Consider the following 9,101-nt stretch of genomic DNA (forward strand, 5'->3'; position numbering starts at 1 on the left):
TTCTATTTAGAAAAAGATTTGGATTCAATTTATATTGGATTTGGATTGAATTCGGTATAGATTTGGATTCGATTTGAACTGGATTTGGATTGGTTTTGTATTGGATTTCAATTGGGTTTGGATTGGATTTGGACTAGATTTGGGTTGGTTGAATAGTTGCAATTGGATTTACTGTGGATTGGATTTAGAAAGGATTCGGATTGGATTTTAAATTGATTTAGATTGGTTTCAGATATGATTTGGATTGAATTTGTTTTGGATTTGGATTTGGTTTGGATTTGGATTCGATTCGAATTGGATTTGGTTTTGATTTGGATTGGTTTTTGTGTTTTGATTGGATTTGGATTGGGTTGGGTTTGGATTTAGATTGGATTTGGATTGAATTAGGATTAGAATCGAATTGGATTTGAATTGGATTTGGCTTGGATTTGGATTGGATTTGGATTCGATTTGGATTGTGTTTGGATTGGTTTGGATTGGTTTGGATTTGAATTTGTTTGAATTGGTTTAAAATGGTTGAATTGGATTGGTTTGGATTGGATTGGTTTGGTTTGATTTGGATTGGTTTGGATTGGTTTGGATTATGTTTGATTTGGTTTGGATTAGATTTGGGTTTGGATTGGTTTGGATTGGTTTGGATTTGATTTGGATTGGTTTGGATTGGATTTGGTTTGGATTGGTTTGGATTGGTTTGTGTTTGGTTTGGATTGGTTTGGTTGATTTGGATTGGTTTGGATTGGTTTGGATTGGTTTGGATTGGTTTGGATTGGTTTATGTTGGTTTGGATTGGTTTGGATTGGTTTGGTTTGATTTGGATTGGTTTGGTTTGGATTGGTTTGGATTGGTTTGTGTTTGGTTTGGATTGGTTTGGTTTGATTTGGATTGGTTTGGATTGGTTTGGATTGGTTTGGATTGGTTTATGTTGGTTTGGATTGGTTTGGATTGGTTTGGTTTGATTTGGATTGGTTTGGATTGGTTTGGATTGGTTTTGGATTGGTTTGGATTGGTTTGGTTTGGTTTGGTTTGGATTGGTTTGTGTTTGGTTTGGATTGGTTTGGTTTGATTTGGATTGGTTTGGATTGGTTTATGTTGGTTTGGATTGGTTTGGATTGGTTTGGATTGGTTTGGATTGGTTTGGATTGGTTTGGATTGGTTTTGGATTGGTTTGGATTGGTTTGGTTTGGTTTGGTTTGGATTGGTTGTGTTTGGTTTGGATTGGTTTGGATTGGTTTGGTTTGGTTGGTTTGGATTGGTTGGATTGGTTTGGATTGGTTTGGATTGGTTGGTTTGGTTTGGTTTGGTTGGTTTGGATTGGTTTGGATTGGTTTGGTTGGTTTGGATTGGTTTGGATTGGTTTGGATTGGTTTGGATTGGTTTGGTTGGTTGGTTTGGTTGGTTTGGATTGGTTTGGTTTGGATTGGTTTGGATTGGTTGGTTTGGTTTGGATTGGTTTGGTTGGTTTGGTTGGTTTGGTTTGGTTGTTTGGATTGGTTTAAAATGGTTTGGTTGGATTGGTTTGGATTGGTTGGTTTGGTTTGGTTTGGTTTGGTTTGTTTGGATTGGTTTAGATGGTTTGGATTGGATTGGTTTGGATTGGATTGGTTTGGTTTGATTTGGATTGGTTTGGATTGGTTTGGATTATGTTTGGTTTGGTTGGATTGGATTTGGGTTTGGATTGGTTTGGATTGGTTTGGTTGGTTTGGATTGGTTTGGATTGGTTTGGATTGGTTTTGGATTGGTTTGGATTGGTTTGGATTGGTTTGGTTTGGATTGGTTGGATTGGTTTGTGTTTGGTTTGGATTGGTTTGGTTTGATTTGGATTGGTTTGGATTGGTTTGGTTGGTTTGGATTGGTTTGGATTGGTTTGGATTGGTTTGGATTGGTTTATGTTGGTTTGGATTGGTTTGGATTGGTTTGGATTGGTTTGGATTTGATTTGGATTGGTTTGGATTGGTTTGGATTGGTTTGGATTGGTTTGGATTGGTTTGGTTTGGTTTGGTTTGGATTGGTTGTGTTTGGTTTGGTTGGTTTGGATTGGTTTGGATTGGTTTGGATTGGTTTATGTTGGTTTGGATTGGTTTGGATTGGTTTGGTTGGTTTGGATTGGTTTGGATTGGTTTGGATTGGTTTGGATTGGTTTGGATTGGTTTGGATTGGTTTGGATTGGTTTGGATTGGTTTGGTTTGGTTTGGTTTGGATTGGTTTGTGTTTGGTTTGGATTGGTTTGGTTTGGTTTGGATTGGTTTGGATTGGTTTGGATTGGTTTGGATTGGTTTGGATTGGTTTGGTTTGGATTGGTTTGGTTGGTTTGGATTGGTTTGGTTGGTTTGGATTGGTTTGGATTGGTTTGGATTGGTTTGGTTTGGTTTGGATTGGTTTGGTTTGGTTTGGATTGGTTTGGATTGGTTTGGATTGGTTTGATTGGTTTTGGATTGGTTTGGATTGGTTTGGATTGGTTTGGATTGGTTTATGTTGGTTTGGATTGGTTTGGATTGGATTTGGTTTGATTTGGATTTGATTTGGATTGGTTTGGATTGGTTTGGTTTGGATTGGTTTGGATTGGTTTGTGTTTGGTTTGAATTTGGTTTGGTTTGGATTGGATTTTCGTTGGTTTGGATTGGTTTGGATCGGTTTTGGTTTGGATTTGGTTTGGTTTGGTTTGGATTCGATTCAGATTGGTTTGGTTTTGATTTGGATTGGTTTTGTGTTTGATTGGTTTGAATTGGTTTGGATTGGTTTGGATTGGTTTGTGTTTGGTTTGGATTTGGTTTGGATTTGGATTCGATTCGAATTGGATTTGGTTTTGATTTGGATTGGTTTTTGTATTTTGATTGGATTTGAATTGGATTGGGTTTGGATTTAGATTGGATTTGGATTGAATTAGGATTAGAATAGAATTGGATTTGAATTGGATTTGGATTGGATTTGGATTGGATTGGATTTGGATTGGATTTAGATTGGATTTGGATTGTATTTGGATTGGATTTGGATTGTATTTGGATTGGAATGGATTTGGATTAGATTTGGACTGGATTTGAATTGGATTGGGATTGGATTTGGATTTGATTTGGATTGGATTTGGATTGGATTTGGATTGGATTTGGATTGGATTTGGATTGGATTTGGACTGGATTTGGACTGGATTTGGATTGGATTTGGATTGGATTTGGATTGGTTGGTTTGGTTGGTTTGGTTTGGATTGGTTTGGATTGGTTTGGTTGGTTTGGTTGGTTTGGATTGGTTTGGTTGGTTTGGATTGGTTTGGATTGGTTTGGATTGGTTTGGTTGGTTTGGATTGGTTTGGTTGGTTTGGATTGGTTTGGATTGGTTGGATTGGTTGGTTTGGTTTGGTTTGTTTGATTGGTTTAAAATGGTTTGAATGGATTGGTTTGGATTGGATTGGTTTGGTTTGATTCGGATTGGATTGGTTTGGATTGGTTTGGATTGGTTTGGATTGGTTTGGATTGGTTTGGATTATGTTTGATTTGGTTTGGATTAGATTTGGTTTGGATTGGTTGGATTGGTTTGGTTTGATTTGGTTGGTTTGGTTTGGTTTGGATTGGTTTGGATTGGTTTGGATTGGTTTGGATTGGTTTGGATTGGATTTGGCTTGGTTTGGATTGGTTGGTTTGATTTGGTTTGATTTGGATTTGATTTATATTGGTTGGATTGGTTTGGATTGGTTTGGATTGGTTTGGTTTGGTTTGGATTTGGATTTGGTTTGGATTGGATTTCCATTGGATTTGGATTGGATTTGGATTGTATTTGTATTTGGATTTGGTTTGGATTTGGATTCGATTCGAATTGGATTTGGTTTTGATTTGGATAGGTTTTTGGGTTTTGATTGGATTTGAATTGGATTGGGTTTGGATTTAGATTGCATTTGGATTGAATTAGGATTCGAATCGAATTGGATTTGAATTGGATTTGGATTGGATTTGGATTGGATTTGGATTGGATTTAGATTGGATTTGTATTGGATTTGGAATGGATTTGGATTGGATTTTGATTGGATTTGGATTGGATTTTGATTGGATTTGGATTGGATTTGGATGGGATTTGAATTGGATTTGGATTGGATTTGAATTGGATTTGGATTGGATTTGGATTGGATTTGGATTGGTTTGGTTGGTTGGATTGGTTTGGATTAGGTTTGGATTGGATTTGGATTGGATTTGGATTGGATTTGGATTGGATTGGATTTGGATGGGATTTGGATTGGATTTGGATTGGATTGGATTTGGATTGGATTTGGATTGGATTTGGATTGGATTTGGATTGGATTGGATTTGGATGGGATTTGGATTGGATTTGGATTGGATTTAAAGTGGATTTGAATTGGATTGGATTTGGATCTGATTTGGATTTGATTTGGATTGGATTTGGATTGGATTTGGATTGGATTTGGAATGGATTTTGTTGTTGGCTACAGCGAATTGAATTAAATTCCATGAACTTCCTTCCAGATAGTTTTATTTCAACGGACGAAAGTTATAAAATTCCTGAGAAACAAATTATTTTTCTTAGATAAAGAATCGGCAAATATAAAAAGAATACTTTAGTGGTTTCGCTGATTACGTGCAAAGAGTCATTGAAATCCTGTTCGAACGAAATCTATCTACAGTATTGGCTCAGAGGTAGCTGGCAAGGAGAAACGTGTGGTGCCTGATTTTTCAATTGATCTCTTCTACGAAACCTTGGTGTCTAGGCTACCGATTACCTCGCGGAAGATCGTAATAGGCAATAGTTAAGGAAGCTGCACTAAGGAATTTTCTTTAGATTCCTAATAGGAGTTCAACACTAGTATGTAGTTAGCAATTGTAATAAGATAGAAAACACTAGATTAAGGCCGTAGATTTAAGTAAATTTCCATTAAGTTAGGACACTAGTAGCATTCACTTTTATCGTGGTTTTGTGTACATCTGGTTTTCATTAACAATCGCTCGTGTGGTTGCAGGTTTGCCTTGTTCATTTGTCAGTGACGTAGATGTATGTGCGGATGCTGCAGTTTTCGACGGGGCGTAGTCAACAGATTTGGATTGGATTTGGATTGGATTTGTATTGGATTTGGATTGGATTTGGATTGGATTTGGATTGGATTTGGAATTTGGAATTGGATTTGGATTGGGTTTGAATTGGATTTGGATTGGGTTTGAATTGGATTTGGATTGGATTTGGATTGGATTTGGATTGGATTTGGATTGGATTTGGATTGGATTTGGATTGGATTTGGATTGGATTTGGATTGGATTTGGATTAGATTTGGATTGGATTCGGATTGGATTTGGATTTGATTTGGATTGGATTTGGATTGGATTTGGATTGGATTTGGATTTGGTTTGGATTTGGATTGGATTTCCATTGGATTTGGATTGGATTTGGATTGGATTTGTATTTGGATTTGGATTTGGTTTGGATTTGGATTCGATTCGAATTGGATTTGGTTTTGATTTGGATTGGTTTTTGTGTTTGATTGGTTTGAATTGGATTGGGTTTGATTTAGTTGGTTTGGATTGAATTAGGATTAGAATCAGATTGGTTTGAATTGGATTTGGTTTGGTTGGATTGGTTTGGATTGGTTTGGATTTGATTTTGATTGGATTTGGATTGGTTTGGATTGGTTTGATTGGTTTCGATTGGTTTGGATTGGTTTGGATTGGTTTGAGATGGGTTTGAATATGATTTGGATTGGTTTGGATTGGTTTGGATTGGTTTGGATTGGTTTGGATTGGTTTGGGATTGGTTTGGATTGGTTTGGATTGGTTTGGTTGGTTTGGATTGGTTTGGATTGGTTTGGATTGGTTTGGATTGGTTGGATTGGTTTGGTTGGTTTGGTTGGTTTGGATTGGTTTGGATTGGTTTGGTTGGTTTGGATTGGTTTGGTTTGGTTGGTTTGGTTGGTTTGGTTGGTTTGGTTGGTTTGGTTGGTTTGGATTGGTTTGGATTGGTTTGGATTGGTTTGGTTGGTTTGGTTGGTTTGGATTGGTTTGGATTGGTTTGGATTGGTTTGGTTGGTTTGGATTGGTTTGGTTGGTTTGGATTGGTTTGGATTGGTTTGGTTGGTTTGGTTGGTTTGGTTGGTTTGGTTGGTTTGGATTGGTTTGGTTGGTTTGGATTGGTTTGGATTGGTTTGGATTGGTTTGGATTGGTTTGGTTGGTTTGGATTGGTTTGGATTGGTTTGGTTTGGTTTGGATTGGTTTGGATTGGATTTGGATTGGTTTGGATTGGTTTGGATTGGTTTGGTTTGGATTTGGATTGGTTTGGTTGGATTGGTTGGTTTGGATTGGTTTGGATTGGTTTGGTTGGTTTTGGGTTGGTTTGGATTGGTTTGGATTGGTTTGGATTGGTTTGGTTGGTTTGGATTGGTTTGGATTGGTTGGTTTGGTTGGTTGGTTGGTTTGGATTGGTTTGGATTGGTTTGGATTGGTTTGGATTGGTTTGGATTGGTTGGTTGGTTGGTTGGTTTGGATTGGTTTGGATTGGTTTGGATTGGTTTGGATTGGTTTGGTTTGGTTTGGTTGGATTGGTTCCATTTGGGTTTGGATTGGTTTGGATTGGTTTGTATTTGGTTTGGATTTGGTTTGGTTGGATTCGATTCAGATTGTATTTGGTTTTGATTTGGACTGTTTTTGTGTTTGGTTGGTTTGGATTGGTTGGGTTTGGTTTAGATTGGTTTGGATTGGTTAGGTTAGAATCGGTTGGTTTGGATTGGTTTGGTTTGGGTTTGGATTGGTTTGGTTGGTTTGGATTTGATTTTGATTGGATTTGGATTGGTTTGGATTGGATTTTGATTGGTTTCGATTGGTTTGGATTGGTTTGGATTGGTTTGGATTGGTTTGATGATTTGGATTGGTTGGATTGGTTTGGTTGGATTTGGATTGGTTTGGATTGGTTTGGATTGGTTTGGATTGGTTTGGATTGGTTTGGTTGGTTTGGATTGGTTTGGATTGGTTTGGTTGGTTTGGATTGGTTTGGATTGGTTGGTTGGTTTGGATTGGTTTGGTTGGTTTGGTTGGTTTGGATTGGTTTGGATTGGTTTGGATTGGTTTGGTTGGTTTGGATTGGTTTGGATTGGTTTGGTTGGTTTGGATTGGTTTGGATTGGTTTGGATTGGTTTGGATTGGTTTGGATTGGTTGGTTTGGATTGGTTTGGATTGGTTTGGATTGGTTTGGTTGGTTTGGTTTGGTTGGTTGGATTGGTTTGGTTGGTTTGGATTGGTTTGGTTGGTTTGGGATTGGTTTGGATTGGTTTGGATTGGTTTGGTTGGTTTGGATTGGTTTGGATTGGTTTGGTTGGTTTGGATTGGATTTGGATTGGTTTGGATTGGTTTGGTTGGTTTGGATTGGTTTGGATTGGTTTGGATTGGTTTGGTTGGTTTGGATTGGATTTGGATTGGATTTGGATTGGTTTGGATTGGTTTGGATTGGTTTGGATTGGTTTGGTTGGTTTGGATTGGTTTGGTTGGTTTGGTTGGATTTGGATTGGTTTGGTTGGTTTGGATTGGTTTGGTTGGTTTGGATTGGTTTGGATTGGTTTGGTTTGGATTGGTTTGATTTGGATTGGTTTGGATTGGTTTGGATTGGTTTGGATTGGTTTGGTTGGTTTGGATTGGTTTGGTTTGGTTTGGATTGGTTTGGTTGGTTTGGATTGGTTTGGATTGGTTTGGTTTGGTTTGGATTGGTTTGGGATTGGTTTGGATTGGTTTGGATTGGTTTGGTTGGTTTGGATTGGTTTGGTTGGTTTGGATTGGTTTGTGTTTGGTTTGGATGGGGTTTGTGTTTGGATTTGGTTTGGTTTGGTTTGGTTCGGTTCAGTTGGTTTGGTTTGATTTGGATTGGTTTCTGTGTTTCGATTGGTTTGGATTGGATTGGGTTTGGTTTAGATTGGTTTGGATTGGTTTGGATTGGTTTGGATTGGATTTGGTTTGATTTGGATTGGTTTGGTTTGGTTTGGATTGGTTTGGATTGGTTTGGTTTGATTTGGATTGGTTTGGATTGGTTTGGATTGGTTTGGATTGGTTTGGTTGGTTTGGATTGGTTTGGATTGGTTTGGATTGGATTTGGATTGGTTTGGATTGGTTTGGATTGGTTGGTTGGATTGGTTTGGATTGGTTTGGATTGGTTTGGATTGGTTTGGATTGGTTTGGATTGGTTTGGATTGGTTTGGTTGGTTTGGATTGGTTTGGTTGGTTTGGATTGGTTTGGTTGGTTTGGTTGGTTTGGATTGGTTTGGATTGGTTTGGATTGGTTTGGATTGGTTTGGATTGGTTTGGATTGGTTTGGATTGGTTTGGATTGGTTTGGATTGGTTTGGTTGGTTTGGGATTGGTTTGGATTGGTTTGGATTGGGTTTGGTTTGGTTGGTTTGGATTGGTTTGGATTGGTTTGGATTGGTTTGGATTGGTTTGGATTGGTTTGGATTGGTTTGGGATTGGTTTGGATTGGTTTGGATTGGTTTGGTTGGTTTGGTTGGTTGTGTATGTTGGTTTGGATGGGGTTTGTGTTTGGTTTGGTTTGGTTCGGTTCAGTTGGTTTGGTTTGATTTGGATTGGTTTCTGTGTTTCCGGTTGGTTTGGATTGGATTGGGTTTGGTTTAGATTGGTTTGGATTGGTTTGGATTGGTTGGATTGGTTTGGATTTGATTTGGATTGGTTTGGATTGGTTGGTTTGATTTGGATTGGTTTGGATTGGTTTGGATTGGTTTGGATTGGTTTGGATTGGTTTGGTTGGTTTGGATTGGTTTGGATTGGGTTGGTTTGGATTGGTTTGGATTGGTTTGGATTGGATTTGGTTGGTTTGGATTGGTTTGGATTGGTTGGATTGGTTTGGATTGGTTTGGATTGGTTTGGATTGGTTTGGATTGGTTTGGTTGGTTTGGTTGGTTTGGTTGGTTGGTTGGATTGGTTTGGATTGGTTTGGATTGGTTTGGATTGGTTTGGATTGGTTTGGATTGGTTTGGTTGGTTTGATTGGTTTGGATTGGTTTGTGTTTGGTTTGGCTTGGATTTGGTTTTGATTTGGATTGGTTTTGTGTTTGGATCGGTTTGGTTGGATTGGGTTTGGTTTAGATTGGTTTGGATTGGATCATGATTAGAATCAGAT

The 9,101-nt window shown here is 38.1% G+C and overlaps 1 pseudogene; it reads right to left on the reverse strand.

The window, feature by feature from the left end:
- Positions 1 to 9,101, reverse strand: part of LOC134207544 (uncharacterized) — a 36,732-nt pseudogene that overhangs the window by 366 nt on the left and 27,265 nt on the right.

The sequence above is a fragment of the Armigeres subalbatus genome, chromosome 1, assembly GCF_024139115.2.
Source record: "Armigeres subalbatus isolate Guangzhou_Male chromosome 1, GZ_Asu_2, whole genome shotgun sequence".
Classification (NCBI taxonomy): Eukaryota; Metazoa; Arthropoda; class Insecta; order Diptera; family Culicidae; genus Armigeres; species Armigeres subalbatus.